The following is a 22395-nucleotide window of genomic DNA, read 5'->3' as shown; positions in this document are numbered from 1 at the left end:
AGCACTTCTTTCTCCAAATCACAAAGAATCTTGCATTCTGCCTGTCCCTCACCAGTTTGCCTCTGCTGATGAGTCATTTCTTGCTACTGCTCCTACTCCCATGGACTCCTCCCCGCCTCTGACTATCTGGCTGTGAAGAGGTTCTCACTGTGTGTGGATAGGAACGGGGGGAACAGCTTTTGGTCATTATATGAAGAAGCCTCATGACAGCCAGTTTTGTTCAATATGGAACAGGTCACCTTGTAAAGTGAGCTTCCTGCCACAGAAAGACCCAGGCCATTCATTGGCACAGATAAGATGCAAGTATAAAGTGAATTGTTGTAACTGAATGAGATGAACATTTCCTATCGATAATTTAGTGAAATTTAAAAAATGAAATTAAAAAAAAAAATCACATTGGGGCGCCTGGGTGGCGCAGTCGGTTAAGCGTCCGACTTCAGCCAGGTCACGATCTCGCGGTCCGGTCCGTGAGTTCGAGCCCCGCCTCAGGCTCTGGGCTGATGGCTCGGAGCCTGGAGCCTGTTTCCGATTCTGTGTCTCCCTCTCTCTCTGCTCCTCCCCGTTCATGCTCTGTCTCTTTCTGTCTCAAAAATAAATAAACGTTGAAAAAAAAAATTTAAAAAAATAAATTAAAAAAAATCACAGATGAAAAATCAGATTGAAGGCAAGATCTTGTGAGGGACAAAAGAATCTGTAGATTCAGTAAGAATCGATCTTTATAAATTAGGATGTAAGTCTTCATTTAAGGGGTATAACATTGACATTAAACATTTTAAACATATTGAATATAACAGTAAAATAAAACTTCCCTTGAAAAAATTACTGCAGAGAGGCTACTGCTTTACTTGTTAGTCAGCGGTTCAACTGGAATGACTTACACCTTCTTTCTGTCTTGCTAACCTCTTCAAAAGAACCCTTATTTCTTAAAACAAGGTGGATACAGTCCCTGTTAGGAATATTTATGTCAGAGGGAGGACTGAAGCACCATGCATAGACAATTTTTATTGACCTGGCTTTCTTTCCCCTCTTCTCAGCGTTTAGTTTTCCCAGTTTCATTTTTATGCATCCCTTATGGATGATTAATTTTTTTAAACACTACATTTTGCTACATTGGTATTATGATAAACAGAAATTTAGATCCTCTGTGTACTCTGCAAAACATTAAAATGATAGAAAATATGCATTAGAAAGAATGGAGAGTGTAATAGCACTTCATGTAGCATACTACCCACTTTCTTCCCAATCCTCCCCGCCTCTTTCTGACCACTTACTGAGGTAGGCTCAGTACCAAAAGGGTGATAATCTGAGTGGGAAATAGTCAAGACAGAGCAGGGTGAGAGAAATGACAGAATGGCTGAGAGCAGGCAAAGATGTCTTACTGGGCTTGCTTTGTAAGAAGAGATTTGAAGACTTTTAAGGCTAAGAAAAATGTCAGAGACTTTTGCTTTCAGCTCCTGTAGGTAAGAAGCTTACAAGTCATCATTCCCATGTTTACAGCAAGACAACACCTGATCAAATTGAAAATCAGCAATTATTCTCAGACCAACAGAGAATTGAGGTCACAGGACAAACCACCACCCCTTTAAAGGTAGGCAAAGTACAGAGAATCATAGACAATAAATGTTTACCTAAAGCAAAATTGCTGGAGCAATAAATGCTAGAAATACCTTAAGTGCATATCACTAAATGAAAGATGCCAGCCTGAAGAAGCTACAAACTGTATGATTCCAATTACATGATATTCTGGGAATGGCAAAACTACAGGGATGTTAAAATCAGTGGTTGCCAGGGATTGAGAAGGGGTAGGAAGGGATGCATAAGTGAAGCACTTAGAATTCTTAGGGTGATTAAATTATTCTGCATGATACTATAATGGTTGATTTATAACATTATACATTTTTCAAACCATATAACATAAAACACAAAGAGTAAAACTTAATGTATGCAAGTTTTTAAAATAAATCATTTTGGAGATCAGGAGATCCAAAGAAGTAACATAGCCTGTGACAAAAGAATCTCAATGTATTACAAATGTATTGAAACAAATTCACTGAATGTGGTTGGGAGAAATGATGCTGACCTAAGTAACTTTGGAAACAAGTGGAGGCTGTAAGATTAAAGACAAAAGGAAGTCCAGTAAACACTGTATTATAGTTCATAAAATTATTTCTCATAGGGATATAAGTTGACAATTATGAAATAATATAAATGTATACTGGAACTGAACAACTAGACAAATGAATGGTAGATCATAGGAGCTGGGTTTCTCACTGTTGGAGTGGATGTGTACAGATAAGCAAGAGGAGAAGGTTAGAATGATTCATATGGTAATGGTTAGAGTTGGAGTCATCAGTAAGAAGTAATGTTGAGCTTAATATAGATAAAGATGCTTATATAGAGATTTGTGTGTGTGCACAGGTTAGTACAATTACATATTTCTTTACTATGCCAACAGAGAGAGTGTAAATGAAACAAACCTTCCCAGTACTCGTATCATGGTGTCTAATGCCATTGTCCAATAAAAAGAACCTGGAATCCCTGGAGAAGTGGCTGATTCTAGGACTGAGACGATAAGTATACAAAATCAACCTGGATCATCACATAGTGCCAAAAAGAATGAAAAAAAAAACCTAAGAAACCCCAAATTTATGGGCATATACCAAAAGGGCATTAGTAACCAAGTGTCAGAGCTCCTCTTGACCAAAGCTAGAACAATTTAAGCAATAAATAACGATGTATTGGGTTATAACCCAAAGTATAAATAATATCAATGAGTTCATAGAGATATAAATAAATGATTGAAAAAAATAAATGGAGGATAAGAAACATAGCCCAAATAATTTATTTAAATACTCTGCCCTAAAGAAGGTCAAATGTAACTCTTCACTCAAGTGTAGACTGAGTACATTCACCTATTTGTAGAAAAAAAGGGCAGGGGCGCCTGGGTGGCTCAGTCGGTTAAGCGGCCGACTTCGGCTCAGGTCACGATCTCACACTCCGTGAGTTTGAGCCCCGCGTCGGGCTCTGTGCTGACAGCTCAGAGCCTGGAGCCTGTTTCAGATTCTGTGTCTCCCTCTCTCTGACCCTCCCCCATTCATGCTCTGTCTCTCTCTGTCTCAAAAATAAATAAACGTTAAAAAAAAAATTAAAAAAAAAAAAAAAGGGCGGAGTGGGAAAAGAAACTTCACAGCGAAGAAACCTACTTTATCCAGGTGATCAAGGTTAGGTGATAAAATAATGTCCATAGTATGTACCTTCAATATGATATTTTAAAAATGGTACTTTACCTGTTATCTTCCTCCATCCAAAAAGCATAATTCCTATCTAATCATGAAAACATTAGACAAATCCAAATTGAGAGACAAAATACCTAACCAGACTCCTCAAAACTGTTGAGGTTCATCAAAGACAAGAAAAGAGAGAAACTGTCACAGTCAAGAGGACTCTAAGGATATTTGACAATGAAATGTAATGTGGTATCCTGGATGGGATTTTAAAAAAGGAAAAAGACATTGGATACCAACTAAGAAAATATGAGCAAAATATGAGCTTCAGCTAATAGAAATGTATCAATATTGCTTCATTAATTATATGAAAGTGCTACACTAATATAAAACATTAATTACAGGGGAAACTGTATGTAGGAGTATATAGGAACTTTCTGTACTATCTTCTACATTTTGATGTAATCCTAAAATCTATTAAAATAAATGCCAGGGTAAGGATGACTAGAAATCCCATATTCTGGGTTTCATTCCTATCCATGTTACCAATTCATTTTATGACTTAAAACAATCAGCTGTTTTTTTAGTTTACACAAAACTAGGTGGGATTACAATAGTCATTGACAAATATGTATCCAAACACTGATTTGGGTAAAAAAAAAACAAAAAACAAAAAAAACCAAAAAGAAACAAACCACTATGCTGTGCTTAAAAGATAAAATATCCTATAAGAGATAATGACTCCTCTCCAGAGGAAAAAAAGATCTACTGTCAAGATGAGGGGGAGAAAAGACATACACATAAGAAGATAAATAGTAATATAAGAGAAAGCATGGTGAAAACAAAGGCAGTATACATGCTGTGTAAGTTCAGAAAGATTGATTAGACTTGAGCAATCAGAAAATGTGTCATGGACAAACAAGTACAAGATTCAGAAAGGAGGACAGGAGAAAAGGCAGAGATGTGATGAACACAGAGAATAAAGCCATTCAGACAGGATGAAGGAAGACCCTAGGAATTAGATGGAAGCAACTGGACCACTTCTGACTGTGGAGAGTCTTAAAGCCAGCTTAAGAAATATGGATGTTATCCCCACTTGTGGTGTCCCCCAAAATGCTGACCCATGGGGCAGAAAACACATTCATTATGACATGGTAGCCAATAAATGCTTGGTAAATGTAAAGCCCCAATTAATAACTTTAATAGTGTATCTTCATCCCATGAAGCTCAATATATTTCTGAAATACAATTTCACTTATATTTTTACAATCCTTAAAAGTAATAAACAAATGAGCTAAAAATGAGAATAAGAGAATAGAAAATAGAGTTTCTAAAATAGATCTGAGACTAAAGTTTGAGTTTCCAGAGTGTTGTACAAGAGAGATTTTCTCTTGCCGCATTTTCTGTTAGGTAACCCTTGAATGTTCTTTAAAATGCTGAAGGAATTGCAAAAGTCCTAATAGATATATTTTCAAAACTTGTGACCTGAAGGGAAAAGAAACACAAACTGGGGCAGAAAACTGATGTAACTAATTTGACTGAATATTAAACTGCCATATTATTTGAATATTTTATTTCTATAAAATCTATTTCTATATGGTACAGAATGGAATAATATTTTAGACTGAGATCCTTTTTTCCCCCTCATATTACAAATAAACCTGGTTCGGGGGCTGCCCTATTTTCCTTTCTCTCTCTCTAAGTTTTTATTTAAATTCCTGTTAGTTAACATACATACAATGCAATATTACTTTCATGTGTGCCATATAGTGACTCAACACATCCACACAACACCTGGTACTCATCACAACAAGTACATTCCTTAATCCTCACCAACTATTTAACCCATCCCTCTACCCGCCTGCCCTCTGGTAACCATCAATTTGTTCCCTATAGTTAAGAGTCTGTTTCTTGGTTTACTTCTCCCTTTTTTCCCCTTTGCTTGTTTGTTTTGTTTCTTAAATCCCACATATAAGTGAAATCATATGGCATTTGTCTTTCTCTAACTGCCTTATTTCACTTAGCATAATACTCTCTGGCTCATCAACATCATCATTGCAAATGGCAAGATTTCATTCTTTTTATGACTGAGTAATATTCCATTACACACACACACACACACACACACACACACACACACACATCTTTTTCATCCATTCATCAGTCAGTGGACATTTGGGCAGTTTCCATAGTTTAACTATTATAGATAACACTGCTATAAACATTGGGGTGTATGTGCATGTATCCCCTTGAATTGTAGTTTTGTATTGTTTGGGTAAATACCTAGTAGTACAATTGTTGAATCATTGGATAGTTTTACTTCTCTTTTAAAAGCTTGAAAGGGGTGATGCCTGGGTGGCTCAGTCGGTTAAGCGGCCGACTTTGGCTCAGGTCATGATCTCGTACTCCGTGAGTTCAAGCCCCGCGTCAGGCTCTGTGCTGACAGCTCAGAGCCTGGAGCCTGTTTCAGATTTTGTGTCTCCCTCCCTCTGACCCTCCCCTGTTCATGCTCTGTCTCTCCCTCTCTCAAAAATAAATAAAACGTTTAAAAAAATAAAAAATAAAAATAAAGCTTGAAAGGGAAAAGTACAACATTGGAGTAGGCATACTAGTTGATGAGCACCATGCGTCATCCCAGTCCCATCTCCAACACCCAAAACTAACACCATTGCAAACTTTTAGAAACCTACCAACATTTCAATATGGTCTACATTAAAGAATAATTATCTATGGCCAATTTTCCAGGAGAGTAAAATGGCTTCATACTAGAAAGAGATTATAACAGAAACAATTAAACAATTAAAATGGGATTCTGTCTATGGTATTATCACACTGACCACCCAGATGCCAGGATGAATTTCACCACAGGTGTGTAGGAGGCAGCTGGCAAGGGGCAGACAGGTTGGGGAGGAGTGATATAGAAGCTCAGGATCAGGTCTCAGTCAGCTTATACCATGTTCTACCAGCAGTATGGCTCTTAACTTCTTCATAATTGAGTTCTAATCCAGTTACTAGTTTGATATCTTGCCCATGTCTTCTTACAAAAGAACTCCCTAGTACCTTGGCTCTCTGTATATACCCCCCAAAGGATCAAGAATTGCCTTCTTTTTGCCTTCTCTCTCAGCTATACTTTATTTCCAAAGCCACAACACCCCAGTAAAGTTTGGGCCCTTAGATTCAGACTCTTTCACTTACCCACCTACTTAACAAGCCACCATCGATGTGATCTTCCAAAACACTCATTTTCCATCCAGATGTTATCACATTGCCTCACACTGCCTTCTTACTGCTCATCAGCCCACTCCCAACAACTCTAGAATCCTAGTGTGGTTAACAGTAAACTCCAAAATAAACTTCAAATGTCAGGAACCAAGAGATAATTTTTAAAATTTGATTTCAAGGTTTTTTTTTAAATTTCTGAAACAAATATCGCTATGTCGTCTCATATTTAATCCCACTGGGTGTTGGTGTATATGTAATTTCTTTTAATACATTTTATTATTCTTTTAGAAAATTGCTCTCCAATTGTCAAAACAATAGATGCAAGTTAGAGAACTTGGGTTGGGGTGGGAGACAGAAAAATACCAAGACTCTCATTTCTCAATTCATTTCTAAATGAATATTAACAATACGGATTACGTTGCAATAGTTTATCTTGATAATTTCACTTAGTATTTTATTATGAACATTTTCCCTGACATTAAAAATTCCTTGAAAAGTTTTTAAGGTTCTACATGATTTTATATCATATGAAAGTATGATCACTTATTTAATCATTTCCTCAAGGTCTTTTTCTTTTACCTTATGATACTGCTTTAAGGTGAGGTCAAATAGGGACACTGCTCAAGAATTAAAAGCATTCCTATGGGCTCGGAAAAAGTAACAGACTCTTTGGCCATATTCTCATTGTGACTAGAATGGCAAATGTCACGAGAGACATCCTAAATGGAAAAATCACTCCACATCTAAGCACAGCAGCCTTTCCAAGGCACACAACATAAGCAGAAGGATGCTCTTCACATCATTGGTAAAGAGTTGATGTGACAACAATACCAACTTAATTCAAACATTACTATGACTTTCAAAACTCAAAATGAAGTATCCAAGACATTCTTAGAAACACAAGGTAAAAACTCACCAAAGTTAATCTCAAAATGGATTGGGTCATGCAAGTTTTCTCTTTACCTTACACCTCTATACCCTAATTTTAACCCATGACCAGACAGATATATGAGACCAAACCAAGAAGTGGGAAGGTCTAACTTCTTTTCTGGCAAAATACTGATCTTCTAACTTTTTGACTATCCCAAGATGCCACATGAAATAAAGAATGAATGGCAAAAGTGCTATAGAACCAGGAATAAGGCCAATAACACATGTCTGTTTTGTTTAAACCCAAAGATTAAAAAACATGAGACACCCATATGGAGTGTTTTGCTTCTAGTAACAGCCCATCAGAAATGTAGCTCCCTGAAGAAAATAAGTTACCCTTTACAACACAGCTGAATTAATTAGGAACAAATCTGCCAAAAATCTAATAGACTGTAAGTTACTGAAAGGCTGGGATGACTTATCCCATTCTTGTATTCCTAACACCTAGCCCCTTGTCTGCACCAGCACTAACCCACAGTAGAATCTCAATTAATGTTCAACTGAACAAAGAAGCAGAACTGTAAGCTGTACATGTTTCAATGCAACTACTAATAGAACAAAAACAATTAAGGGAAAAACAAATCAAACAATGTGTCTGTTGCAGCAGTTGGGGTTCAGGCCCTGCAAGTTAAAAAATGTATTTGTAAGGATTTCCGCATAGGTCTTAGAGCTCTAGAATGACAGTAATACCAAGCACTCTAATCAACTGTGCATAGAAAACTGTGATTCAAAAAGTCAAACAGAAAAAAACAAATTAAATAAATAATGTGCAGTGCTAAGCACAATGTATTTGTTACTAGGATTAATAAAACATTTTAGCAAGGTGGCTGAAAAAAAATCAATATACAAAAATCAATGGCACTTCTAAGCACTAGCAACAGGAGTTATGAAATGCAATAAAGATACTACATTAAAGTAGCATAAAAAACACAAAGTAGTTAGGAATAAATATAATGAAATATATGCAATACCCTTATGAAAAAAATTAAAGTATCATTCAAAATGTTAAAGAAAACTAAATGGAAAAGAAGAAATTAAACAAGACTACTCTGCAAAATTCACGTGACTATCTCTACAGGTGCAAAAAAAATCGTCTTAAACTCAACAACCTACACATGATAAAACCAAAGAAAACAGACGTAATTAAGCATTTCTTAAACTTGATAACATGCTTAATGGCTAAACACTAAAGCAAATGCCATACTTAAAGAATTTTTTGATGTAGTCTTTGAATGCAGAAACAAGACATATATAATCGTTACTATTGTTATTTAATATTAAAAAATTGGATATAAGAACTGGAAAGAAAGAAGTAAAACTGTCAGTATGTCATTATGATCTTCTACATGGGAAACCATTAGGATCAACAGAAAAAACTGAATTAGCAAAGAGGTCCAAATACAGGTTAATGCAAAATTCAGAAACATTCCTAAATCACTATAACAAGCTAGAAAATTTCATTAAAAAATAAGATACTACTCATTATATTGAAAAAATTAACACTATCAAGAAATTAAGGTAGTGAAAATTACAAAAAGCCTACAGAGAGCAAATTTGTAAACTCCCCTAAAAGACATTCATAAATAATTGATTAAATGCATAATGTATTTATGAATGGAGAAAATTGCCGAAATCAATATTCCCCAAATTAAATTGATTTATAAATTCAATGTTAAGACTAACCAAAATTCCAGCTGTACTTTTTTAAGAGCTTAATATATTTTTTTCATGATGTGTGTGTGTGTGTGTGTGTGTGTGTGTGTGTGTATCCCTGAACAGATACATCAAGTTAGAAAATAAAAGGAGGGGCACCTAGTGGCTCAGTCAGTTAAGCGTCCAACTCTTCATTTCAACTCAGGTCATGATCTCAGGATTGTGAGATTGAGCCCTGTAGTGAGTCCCACATAGGGCTCTGTGCTGAGTATGGAACCTATTTGAGATTCTCTCTCCCTCTCTCTCTCTGCCCCTTCCTCTCCCTCTCTCTCCCCAGCACCCCCCCAAAAAAAAAGAAAAAGAAGAAATGTCTTCCTATAACATTTTAGCACATAACAAAAGACCATAGCGATAACAACTATATGCAACTATGAAGAAAAAAATTAAACAATGGAATAAGTTTCCTCCTGATAGAGCTGAAAATAGTGCTCATCAGTGAGGAAAAGACATTGTATTATGGTTGATGTTAGGAAATCTAGCTCATTATATGATGAAAATCAATACTATTTATCAATCCAATATTATGCACAAAGGTTTGAAACCTAAATATGAAATAGAAAACATGAAGATAATACATTTAAGAAAAAATTTTGTGAATTTAAGTAGATGAGGAAACAAAACTAAGACAAAAACTCAAACTATTAGGCAAAAAATGATGGATAACTGAGAAAATTAATAGACTAATACCAAATAGAGAGAAGTAATCAACATGTGGTATGTAAAGAATATAGGATAAAAAGCATTTCTGCAAATATAGACAACCAACCAGAAAGCACATGAAGATGTGGACAAGAACTTCACAGAAAGGGAAACTTGAATGGCTAACAAATATATGAAGATATGTTCATACTTATTAATTAGAACAAAATAAAAGCAGGTATTCAATTCAAGGTAGTAAGAAGGGCTGGGATGAGGGGATGAATAGAAAAAATGAAAAATAAAACTAAATGAACAGATACCATGTTCATGGATTGAGAGGTTGTATGTCATATAGATGTCAATTCTACCCTAATTGATCTATAGAAACAATGCAATTACAGGTAAAGACTCAATGGGTTGGTGGTGGTGGTGTTGATTCTATCTATCCATCCATTCACCTACCTCCCTATTACAAGCTTATTCTAGAATGTGTCTATGGAAAAGCAAAAGACCAAGAATAGCCAAGACATTCCTAAAGGAATATCAAATCAAGGTAGGTGGACATGTCTTACCAGATATCAAGACTTATTAGGTTTAAGCTATAAATAAAGTATTAAGCATATCAAAATAAAGTTTAAGATGGTATGGACTAGGGATAGACAAACATGACAGGAGCTCTACAAAGGATCCAAAATTGAAGATATATGGAAGTGTGATTTATTACAGAACTGAACTGAAAGTTAATAGAAAAAGGAGGAATTTTTCCATAAAATGAGTTGAGAAAAACTGGGAAAAAATAGTATAACAGTATATCTGTACTGATAAAATACACAAAAATTATTCTATGTATATTAAATATAAAAGATAAAACATAAAATATTAAGAAGATAAGATTGAATATCTGGGACAGGAATAATTTCTTAAGTTTAACATAAAAAGCCCAAATCATAAAGGAAAATATTTATATGCCTAAAATGTGTTAAAAGTAAGAACTTCTGCCCACCAAAAAATGTCATAAAAAGAAATTGAAAATTCAAGCCACAAACTGGGAGATATTTGTGATTTTTTAAAATATTATCATAAAAATATAGAAAGCACATCTGGAAGTCAATCAGAAGTAACAAACAAGCTAATGAGAAAATGGCAGCACTTAACAAAAGAGGCAATAAAAATGGCTAAATATTTGAAAAATGTAATCTAGAAAACAAATTGGCATTAGGTAGTAGGATATAAGTATGTGCATATAATTTAAGATAGATATGTTAAAGAATGTTTCACAGAATATTCATTTAGCATTCCCTGTATTGGCAAAAAAATAATTCAGGAGTAAAATGGATAAATAAATTCTGGAATACTCATTCTGTGGAATACCATGTAACAATGAAAATGGAATACTACGTAACTGCATGCATCAACAAAGATGAATTTTAAGAGAATAATGTTGAGTGAAAAAGCAAGCTACAGAAGAATGTATAATTTTATTTATAGAACTTGAAATGCATGAAAAACTAATATAGGTTTAGGGATAAAACATATATGAAGAAAACTAGGAAGAAAAACCAGGAGGAAAAATCAAGACAATTATATCACAAAATCCAAGCTACCTCTTAGGAAGCACAAACAGGATGACAATGGTACAAGCATCCAAGGAGCCTTGACAGTAATGGTTCTTTTTTTTTTTTTTTAATTTTTTAAAAATGTTTATTTATTTATTTTGAGAGACAGAGACAGAGCACAAGCAGGGGAGGAGCAGAGAGAGAGGGAGACACAGAATGCGAAGCAGGCTCCAGGCTCCGAGCTGTCAGCACAGAGCCCAACGCGGGGCTCAAACTCACAAACCGTGAGATCATGACCTGAGCCGAAGCCGGACGCTCAACCGACTGAGCCACCCAGGTGCCCCAGTAATGGTTCTCTTAATCTGAAGTGATAGGTATGCAAGAGATTGTTCTTCTTTCATTTTCTATAATATTATGCATAGCCTAATTATAAATCTTTTTTGTTTGTTTTTGTACAATAGGTAAAAAACAAAACATACAAGAGAGCGCTGTCTGAAGTTCCTCTATCGTCCTTTGGCTGATAAATTGCTTTTTTTAAACCTTTCTTCTCAGGTTAAAAAATATATCAACATTTATTATAGCATATCTTGAAATAGTATCCTGTGTATACTAGGTGCTTAATAATTATTCATTATCATTATTATTATCATCAACACTATCATATCTGTTATTATCAATGCAACCACCAATGTGGCCAAAACAGTCTATGGCTTCTCTCCTTACCCAATGCTTTAATGCTTTCCCCAACCAACAAAAATGAATTAAATTGATGAATTATGCCTTTACTCAACTACCTTTTTAATCATATATATCCTTCTCTTACTACAAATCTTTTTAAAACCTCCATAGTTCCTGCCTCCATTCAGTATGCCTCTTATAGGCTTTCACTTCACTTAGATCATTATTTTCAATTTAAGAATATTGCAATGCTTCCACATTCATTCTATTTTTATATCCATTCCTCCCAAAGGAAGGCCCCTCATCTTTGAACTTGGTTTCAATATTCACATACAATGAATGTGAGCATCTTGAAGACGAGAGTCACATCTCATTGGTCTTTCTATCCCCAACATCTTGCTCCATATGATGAGCACATCTGTATATGCTCAAAAGATGTTTAGAGAAGGAATAATGAATAGTAAAATGAATAAACTAAGGATTACACAAACATGGAAGATCCTTGTATAAGTTAAAGGACAAGGCAGTTATGTTTTGCCTCTCATTTGTTCTAAGAAAATAGTGTTATTAAATTGAAAAAATAGCAACACAAAAGACATAAGTCTATAAAAGGAATAGGGGTTCAGTAGCCAAAATATTTCATAAAAGTCTTGAAAGGTGGGGAACCTGGGTGGCTCAGTCAGTTGAGCCTCTGACTCTTGATTTCAGCTCAGGTCATGATCTCATGGTTGGTGAGTCTGAGCTCCACATTGGGCTCTGTGCTGAGTGTGTTACACACTTAAGATTTTCTCTCTCACCCTCTGCATCTCTCTCCCTATGCCCCTTTACACCACTTGCACTCTCTCTCTTTCTCAAATAATAATAATAATAATAATAATAATAATAATAATAATAAATCCTGAGGTGGAAAGTAGCTGAGAAATATATAAAGAAATAAAACACAATGAAAGAACTGAACCTGCTCTTGTGCTAGAAGTCAGCAGGACATGAATAGTGGAAAAAGGATGCTAAACACAGAGGGTAAGTAAAAGACTGCCATAGCAAGGCTAAAGAAACGCCCACTCCCTGGTCAAGGTACAGAGGGCAGAGCCACCAGCAGCTTAACATTTATAACAAGGCCAAAAAAATAAAATAAAATAAAATAAAATAAAATAAAATAAAATAAAATAAAATAAAATAAAATAAAATAAAATAAAGTGAAATAAAATAAAATAAAAATATATACATAATACATATATATATATATAGAGAGAGAGAGAGAGAGAGAGAGCGCACCTCTTTCTAAAAATTTGAATAATTGCTACAGAAGCTAGATTATTGCTGTTGAAGTAGGCACTTATCTATTCTGGCATTTATGAGTTATTGAACTAAGAGGGAGCTTTCTGCTCATTTACCCTAGAATACAGACTATCAGTTTTTAAGACCTATCCATGTACAGAGAGTTTCTAATAAGTCTCTTTATTCAGGAGAAACCTGTGTGAAAAAAACAGATATATATGGCTGAGACAAAATGGGGAAAAATAATATTAGATCCTTGCTGATACCATAAAAAATTATATATGTATTAAAGACTAAATATAAAAGACTAAATTATAAAATTTTAAGGTAAATTTAAATATAGATGACCTGTACTATTAAATATGAATAACAATTGGAAATAAAAAGACATGTGTGGAAAAACAGCAGCAACATAAAAGAATGACAACAACAACCACAAAAACTTTTAGACTAACTTCAGAGAAAAATAAATAGGAATTGAGATTATTTTCATCAATGATGTTCAAGAATACAAAAAGCTAGTATTTATTTAAGGATTACCACATGCCAAGTTCTGCTCTGAGAGCTTTACATGCTTTATCCAATTTAATCCTCCTAATATTCTTATAAAAGAGTGAAGATTTTTTCCTTCCCTTAGATGTAAAACCCTAAATTAAAATAATTAAACATTTCTAATGTACACGATAAGTGGCCAATCCAAAATGTGTACCTAGGCCCTCCCTCTCCAAAACTTATACTCTTAGCTTTATACTATAATGCCTTTGGAAACATAGCACCTATAAAACAAGAGTCTGTTGTAATAACCAAAGCACCAAAAAAGTTTCTACAAATGTTAATCAGGCTTACCAAAAAGAAAACTGTTAGGTAAAGTCAAGAAACTTTTCCAGAGCAAAGAGACAGTAAGAAAACAAAAGACCTATGAAAAGAGTGGGGGAGGGGGTGGAACTACATTTGAGTGCCTAAAGTTCTAGAAAGTGAAAACAAAAAAAAGATGTGTTTTCACATGAGAAGAAATCATCAAAAATCCCAGCCCAAATAATAATAAAAGAAAAAAATCTAAATATACTTTCATGCCATTTTATACCCCCCAGCATAGAGTATCTTAAAATATGCTTTCAAAGTGACAAAAATGAAAACAAAATTCATGAAAAATAAATGACAATATGTCATTGCCCTAATTAAATGCTAGAAAATAAATTTAGAGCGATGCCTTCAAAGTTTAAGGAGAAAAAAATTGAACCTAGATTATATATTTTCAAATGTGGGGTAAAACAAATATATTTTCATATACTCATAAACTCAGTTATTTTTTATCACATCCACCTTTCAGAAGAAATTGCTTGAGGATAGCTTCATCAAAACAAGAATGGTAATCAAGAAAGAGAAAGATCTAAGCAATAACAACAATAACAGCAGAAATAAACCAGAAGCACAGTGAAAGAAAATCTTAAGATAACAGTGATGTAGCAAGCCTAGAAGGCAATTGGTTTTAATTGGAAGAGTAAGACACTGAACCACCAGTAAAAAAATCCACAGAAGATGGAATAGATTTCAATCAATATAAAAAAATAAGTCAAAAGAGATCAGCACTGTGACTTACAAAAAAAAAAAAAAAAAAAAAAAAAAAAAAAGTTCTTCAATATTACCAAAGGGAGGTAAAAAGGAGAAGGAGGAACACAGACATTAGGAAAAACAGAAAAAAAAAATCTACAAGAAAGCTATTTGTTACATATATAAGGCAAACCAAAATGTGGCATGATTTTGAGCAGTTAGTGGAACATAATGTAACAGTACTACTCATTTGACCTTGATGCTAGATTGATTCAAGTAATGTAACAGGTGGGTAGCTGGGCCATGAGGAAGGAAAAGTAATCTTACTCATCATCTTTAGAACAGACATAGAGCTAACGTTTGAAAGAACTGATTATGGTTTCAGAATGGAACATAAATGCTATCTAGCAGATAGAGCTAACAGAAGTTGGAAGACAGAAAAAGTGTGGAGAGGAAGAGAGGTCTAATATCCTCCCAGTGCACAGCGAGGAATAAGGAGACCCCATCTAAAGACTAGGACACAGGAGTAGAGATTAAAGTGCATTATCAGAAGTTATACACATGCATAATCGAAGAACTTTTCTAAATTAGATAACTATTCAAAATCGAAAAGGAGGGAATTGTGAGGAGGACATTATTTATATAAATGAGATAATCTGCCATTATTTTACAGTGAGAAGTAGAAATAACATCTAATGTTGACTAATCAATTAGTGTTTAAATATTTGTTTAAAATTATAGCATTAACTAATAGAAGAGCCAAAATCAAAAATGGTTTAAATGGTTAAAGTGTATCTGAGCAGGGGGTTGGGGACTGTGAGAGACCGGCTGGTCCTTTTCTTGATGAATCTGTTGGTACTTACTAGACGTTACCCATGTGCACATAACACACTGGTAATTTAAAATAAAAAAATGAGTAATTAAAAAAAAACAAAACCAGGGCGCCTGGGTGGCTCAGTCGGCTGAGTGTCCGACTTTGGCTCAGGTCATGATCTCACCGTCTGTGGGTTCAAGACCCGCGCCTGGCTCTGTGCTGACAGCTCAGAGCCTGGAGCCTGCTTCAGATTCTGTGTCTCCCTCTCCATCTGCCCCTCCCCCACTCATACTGTCTCTCTCTCAGAAATAAATAAACATTAAAAAAATTTAAAAATAAAACTCACAATAGATCCTAAGACTAGGATCAATGCCCATTGAAATATCATCCTATAACATAAAGAAATTTTCAGATTCAACCTCTATTAAATGCTTTACAACCAATATTGCTTATAGATGTTACTTATAAAATCTCTTGATTCTCTTTTCCCCATATATATTCAGGATCACTTTCTACCCATTTGTATCTGAAACTCATTAGTCCCAATCTATTTTAAATAGTCCCAATATTGGGGCGCCTGGGTGGCGCAGTCGGTTAAGCGTCCGACTTCAGCCAGGTCACGATCTCGCGGTTCGTGAGTTCGAGCCCCGCGTCAGGCTCTGGGCTGATGGCTCAGAGCCTGGAGCCTGTTTCCGATTCTGTGTCTCCCTCTCTCTCTGCCCCTCCCCCGTTCATGCTCTGTCTCTCTCTGTCCCAAAAATAAATAAACGTTGATAAATAGTCCCAATATATTTTAAATAATTATTTGCATTTTTTTGCTGATTTTAAACATATATATAAAAAAGTATGTGCATCATGGAAAAAATGGGCAATTCTAAAAAATATATAGATCAAACAATCATAATCTACTTTTCAGAAACTAAATTGTACACCTGAAACTATTATTACACTGTATATTAACTAACTGGAATTTAACTAAACACTTAAAAAAAAAAACTTGTTTAAATAGAAAAAAAAAGGAAGCAGTTACTTTTGATACTTATCTTCGATTACCTTCACTGTTAAACATAACTAAAATCATAATACAATTAATGCTTTGCATTCTACTTACAAAAATAATATATAAAATTTTCCATGCTATTATTATTCAAATGTAATTTTTAAAATAAATGTTGATGGATTTTAAAAATAGTACATAACAGGGGCACCTGCGTTACTCAGTTGAGGCTCCAACTTTTGATTCCAGTTCAGGTTATGATCCCAGCATTGTGGGATTGAGCCACAAGTGGGGCTCTGTGCTGAGCATGAAGCCTGCCTAGAATTCTCTCCCTATCCCTCTGCCTACCCCTCCCCCACTCATGCTCGCTCTCTCTCTTAAAATTAAAAATAAAAGTATATAACAAATATACAGAAGTTAGAAAATAGAGAAAAACACAAAAAATAATGATCCTTTATAATTCTATAGTCTAGAGATACTCAGTTTTAACTCCTCCCACCTTTGCTCAGTATATACAGGGTGTGCTTTAACAATTACTCTAATCTATTGTAAGTGGAAGTTTGTTTCCTGCTTTTGTTTGTTTATTTTGAGAGAGAAAGTGAGTAGGGGAGGGGCAGAGAAAGAGGGAGAGAGAGAATCCCAAGCTCGCTCCGCACCATCAGTGCAGAGCCTGACATGGGGCTTGATCTCAGGAACCCTGAGATCATGACCTAAACCAAAATCAAAAGTCAGATGCTTAACTCACTGAGCCATCCAGGTGCCCTCCTGCTTTTTTCATGATAACAAAGACTATTCCCTTTGTACACCAACTTCTTCATAAATATTTTTGCATTTTATTTATTGAATTGTAATTCTTGTCCCATTATTAAATAGTATTAAATTTTTATCCTACTATTAAATATTCTTGTTCTTCTAATTTGTCAATCATTCAAATTGGAAATAATGATTCAATGAACCCATTTGTGCATAAAATCTTTTCCTCTTTTGGATTATTTTCATCATTTAAATTCCTAGAAGTACATACACCATCTCTAAGAGGAGTACAATAAATTTAGACTGTGTAAAGATCACTCTGAGTACAATAATTGAAAAGGCATGTAATTTAGATGAAGGTGAAGTGATTCTTTGACTTATGTAAGATGTTGCTGCATAATTAAAAATCAAAAAAGAGTGGGGTGCATTCTTTTCACATGCCCTTAAAAATCAGTAAGAAAATGTGATGCCTTTTAGGTTGAATGTACACACAGAAACCTTAGAAACAGCTATCTCCTTTCTCCCAAAAGTGAGTAATAATTTATACCAGGCAAACAAACAACTACTGGTTTCGTTCCTTTTATGGCCAATGTATCTCCATGGAAGGCAGTAGAGCAGGTAAAGATTCTCAGTCAACTATAAAGTTCCAGTGCTTATTTACAAGGCTGATAAAAGAGTTGCTTTAACAAATCATGCTTCCTCTCTGATCCTAATGACATCAACTTAAGAGAATGGTGATATAATGACAATTGGATCACTAGAAATTGCAGTATCATATTTTCAAGATATGACTAACATTTATACGCAGATCTCTAAAGGGAAAGGAAGAGATCCACTGACTTCCATAGATCTCTTAGTGTTTTAATTTCTAAAGGCAAAACGTTAATTACTTTTGTCACATTAGCTGGCATATGACCCTGAAAATACCATTGGATGTTAGTAATATGATATTTATATTTGTAGAAACTAGTATTAATTACCTAGATGTTAAATTCTGGGAGTCTCTGAATGCAAATGAAAACCACAATGAGATATCACCTCTTACCTGTCAGAAGGGCTAAAAACAAAAACATAAGAAACAGCAAAGGATGTGGAGAAAAAGGAACCCTCATGTACTGTTGGTGGGAATGCAAAATGGTGGGACTACTATGGAAAACAGTATGAAGCTTCCTCAAAAAATTAAATACATTATGTACACTAAGTACATATTTGTCAATACTTCCACTACTGGGTATTTACCCAAAGAATTTAAAAACACTAATATGAAAAGACATATGCACCCCTGTATTTATTTCAGCAATATTTACAATAGCAAGATATGAAAGCAACCCAACTCCATCAATAGATGAATGGATAAAGAATATGAGGTACCTATATACAACAGAATATTAGCCATAAAAAAGAATAAAATATTGCCATTTGCCATATGGGTGGATCTAGAGAATATAATACTAAGTGAAATAAGTCAGAGAAATACAATTGCACATGATTTCACTCATATGTGTAATTTAAGAAACAAAACAAACAAACAAAAAAAGAGACAAACAAAAAAACAGACCCTTAAATATAGAAAGCGAACTAGTGGTTACCAGAGTGGTGGTGGGTGGGGGAAAGGATGAAATAGGTGAAGGGGATTAAGAGTACACTTATTGTGTTGAGCACTGAATGATGTACAGAATTGTTGAATCACTATATTGTACACCTGAAACTAATATACCACTGTATGTTAATTATACTGAAATTGAAAAAACAAATAATTTTTTTTAAGATTAAAAAATTTTTTTTAATGTTTATTTATTTTTGAGAGAGAGACAGAGTGTGAGTGGGGGAGGAGCAGAGAGAGAAAGAGACACAGAATCCGAAGCAGGCTCCAGGCTCTGAGCTGTCAGCACAGAGCCCGATGTGGGGCTTGAACTCACAGACCGTGAGATCATGACCTAAGCTGAAATCAGATGCTTACCGACTGAGCCACCCAGGTGCCCCAAATAATTTTTTTTTTAATGTTGAGAGTCTCTCTTAGTATTTCCTCCTTAGTACAATGCATGAGATTTCTTAAATGCCATTAGTGATTAAAGGTGTTTGCATAGTTGTGATGACACAAGATAATGGAGAAAGTAAAAGACAGCAAATTATTCCACACTGGAAATAAGTTACAAAGTGAGTATCTGAGGGCCCAGAGTCTGTCGAGCAAGTCACTTTGAGAATCTGAACGATCCATATAGCCAGAAAATAAATTTAATGAAGAACGTGGTGGAGGAAAAATTGTACAGAAATAAAGATGGTAAGTTTGACCAGAGACAGATAACAAAGGGCCTTGTACACCAGGTTAAAGTAGCAAAATATTGAGGGTATTTAAACATGAGAAATCAGGGGCGCCTGGGTGGCTCAGTTGGTTAAGCATCCGACTTCAGCTCAGGTCATGATCTCACGGTTTGTGGGTTCAAGCCCCGCATCGGGCTCTGTGCTAACAACTCAGAGCCTGGAACCTGTTTCGGATTCTGTGTCTCCTCCTCTCTCTGCCCCTCCCCTGCTCATGCTCTGCTCTCTCTGTCTCTCAAAATAAATAAACTTTAAAAAAATAAACATGAGATGTCATGATAAAGAACACTCTACCTGGAGAACAAGGAAAAGAACTGACAAAGAAAAGAGGTTGTTGCAGTAATCTAGGCAAGAGATGATAATAGCCAAAATTAAGAAACTAGAAGCTGGATGGTGTTATGTGCTAAACTGTGTTCTCTTCAACTCTGTTGAAACTTTAACCCCCATTACCTCAGTATCTGACTACATTTGGACATAGGGCCTTACAAAGGGGTGATTACATTAAAATGAGGCTGTTAGTGTAGGTCCTAATCTAATCTGGTGTTCTTACAAGAGAAATACAGACACACAGAGAGACATCAAGGATGTGTGCATACAGATGTCCACCATAGGAGGACACAGCAAGAAGGTAGCAGTCTGCAAGCCAAGGAGAGAGACCTCAACGCTGATATACAAGGTCACAAGTTAGCTATGGATCTGTTGAATTCTTCATAATTATGAGACATCCAAGTGAAAATATAATTATGGATTAGACAATTAGATATTTATGGATCTGGAAATCAGGAAGTTTGGCTGGAGAAATGGGGTGGGACTCATCAACATACAGATGAATGAAGACCTGTTGGAGACAAGAGAACCATTGCTTCAAGCTGGTGACTCTCAGATATGAGAATATAGAAATGAAACAGTATATATTCACAGATGGTTCTATCCCCCCCCCCCAGCAAAGGTCATTAAGTGTTGCCTCTTAGCGCTTGAGGCCACCACTTGAATGTCTACCCAGAACACATTACCCTTTTTTGAACAGGACCCTATTTTGATTCAGGTTTCAAGCAGTAATGGGCCAAACCCTAGGAAATAAATCATGATTGGTTCATGGAAATCATTGCAATCTACCTTCCCTTTGCCAGAGAATATTTAGTAGACATTTGACCTATTCATTTCCAGTGGCAATATATCTGAAAAAAAAAATTTACTGATAAAAAGAGAAAAAACATATACAAAGACATTTACCTCTTTTTTCTTGAATTTGAGGCCTGCTGAAAAAATGTCATATTCGGTATAGTGGCAGCCACATTGTGAGAATGAGGGAAGGTCAACAAAATCAAAGAGAAGACTCCCCAGAGGTCTGAAACTCTACAGTTCCTAAAGCAATCCTGGAATCACTTTACCATTTCACTTGTCTCGAGAGAGAAATAATCCCGCATTGTTCATTCCACTTTAATAAGTTGTACAACATGATGATTTGATACGTGTATATACTGTAAAACGGGGACCACAATCATGTTAGTTAACACCTCCATCATCTCATATACTTACTTTTTGGTGATAACATTTAAGATCTACTCTATTAGCAATTTTTATGTACGCATAAAACCATGTTCTACATTAGATTCCCAGAACTTATTCATCTTATAATGGAAAGTGTGTACCCTTTGACTACCATCTCTCCATTTCCCACACTCTCAGGCCCTTGCAAACATCATTCTACTGTTTTTGAGTTTGGCTTTTTTAGATTCCACATGTGAGATGATACAGTATTTGCCTTTCTGAGTCTGGCTTATTTCATTAGCATCATGTCCTCCAGGTTCATCCATGTTGTCACAAAATGCAAGGTTTCCTTCTTTTTATGTCATCCTTGCACAGAGGCCATGCTAATCTTCTCTGTATCATTCCAATTTTAGTATACGTGCTGTTGAAATGAGCACTTCTTTTTATAGACACATACAATGGAATATAGATACAGATTTATATAGATGATATAGATATAGATGCACACAATACACACAGACACACATATACACATACCACACTGATACTTTAGTTGATTCCGTGCTCTGGCTATTGCATATAATGCTGCATTGAACATGAGGATGCAAATATTTCTTTGAGCTAATTATTTCATTTTATGGAAGGTATCTTGAAAGTGCAGGCTAAGATAACAACTTGCTCTTCCTATTAAAGCTGAGAGCCTCTAGCTTTCAGTCTGCTCTTAGTTCTCAGTTCTTAGCTCTTAGCTCTTCTTTCAGTTTCTACTTAGAAAACAGTGATGATTTAAAAGATAGCATGGGCCACCCTCTGTGTGCAAAAATGATAAAATTGAATAGAGTGATTAGTAGGATATAAGTTAGAAAACATCAAGAGCTAGTAGTTTAAAACATTTTATACGATATCGGGGCACCTAGGTGGCTCGGTTGGTTGAGTGTCCAACTTCAACTCACGGTTCATGAGTTCAAACCCCATGTCAGGCTCTGTGCTGACAGCTCAGAGCCTGGAGCCTGCTTCATATTCTGTCTCTGTCTCTGTCTCTCTCTGCCCCTCCTCTGCTTGCATACCGCCTCTCCTCCCCTCCCCCTCTCTCAAATGTAAATAAACATTTTATGCAATATCAAAACTTTAAATGGGTTTTTACAACAGTCATTACTTAAGACACAATATAATTTCAAGTATACCTTCATTTAATAATCATATAGTAGATGCTCAATAAATACTTTTGATTTA

At 35.3% G+C, this 22395-nt stretch overlaps 1 protein-coding gene and 1 non-coding gene across 7 annotated transcripts in view; both read right to left on the bottom strand.

Moving 5' to 3' along the window:
* Positions 1-22395, bottom strand: part of INPP4B (inositol polyphosphate-4-phosphatase type II B) — a 778175-nt gene that overhangs the window by 708993 nt on the left and 46787 nt on the right. The gene's annotated exons all lie outside the window — the stretch shown is intronic.
* LOC112859127 (U6 spliceosomal RNA) lies at positions 21497-21602 on the bottom strand. The gene has a single exon (XR_003223446.1). It is a non-coding gene; the product is annotated as a U6 spliceosomal RNA (small nuclear RNA).

This window comes from Puma concolor, chromosome B1 (assembly GCF_028749965.1).
Source record: "Puma concolor isolate L17-30 chromosome B1, mPumCon1.1.hap2, whole genome shotgun sequence".
In the NCBI taxonomy this organism is placed as follows: Eukaryota; Metazoa; Chordata; class Mammalia; order Carnivora; family Felidae; genus Puma; species Puma concolor.
The sequence above is the reverse complement of the archived record's forward strand: the minus strand, read 5'-3'. Positions and strand labels throughout refer to the sequence as shown.